Source organism: Cardiocondyla obscurior, unplaced genomic scaffold (genome assembly GCF_019399895.1).
Source record: "Cardiocondyla obscurior isolate alpha-2009 unplaced genomic scaffold, Cobs3.1 scaffold63_0_115461, whole genome shotgun sequence".
In the NCBI taxonomy this organism is placed as follows: domain Eukaryota; kingdom Metazoa; phylum Arthropoda; class Insecta; order Hymenoptera; family Formicidae; genus Cardiocondyla; species Cardiocondyla obscurior.
Window position 1 is genome coordinate 29,436 of NW_027228809.1, and position 558 is coordinate 29,993.

Here is a 558-nt window from a genome sequence, read left to right on the forward strand (position 1 = left end):
TATCAACTGTCGATGGTAGGTTCTGCCACTACCATGGTTGTAACTGAGGTAACAGGGAATCAGAGGTTCGATTCCGGAGGGAGCCTGAGAAACGGCTACCACATCCAAGGAAGGCAGCAGGCGCGCAAATTGCCACTCCCGGCACGGGGAGGTAGTGACGAAAAATAACGATGCAGGTTTCATCCGAGGCCCCGTAATCAGAATAATTACACCCAAATCCTTTAACGAGAAGGATCCATTGGAGGGCAAGTCTGGTGCCAGCCGCGGTAATTCCAGCTCAATAGCGTATATTAAAGTTGTTGCGGTTAAAAAGCTCGTAGTTGAATCTGTGTCGCACACCGTCGGTTCACCGCTCGCGGTGTTTAACTGGCGTGATGTGGGACGTCCTACCGGTGGGCTTAGCGCGAGGGGCCGCCCAAACTAATATCCCGTCGCGGTGCTCTTTACTGAGTGTCGAGTCGGGCCGGTACGTTTACTTTGAACAAATTAGAGTGCTTAAAGCAGGCTATCCTCGCCTGAATACTGCGTGCATGGAATAATGGAATAGGACCTCGGTTC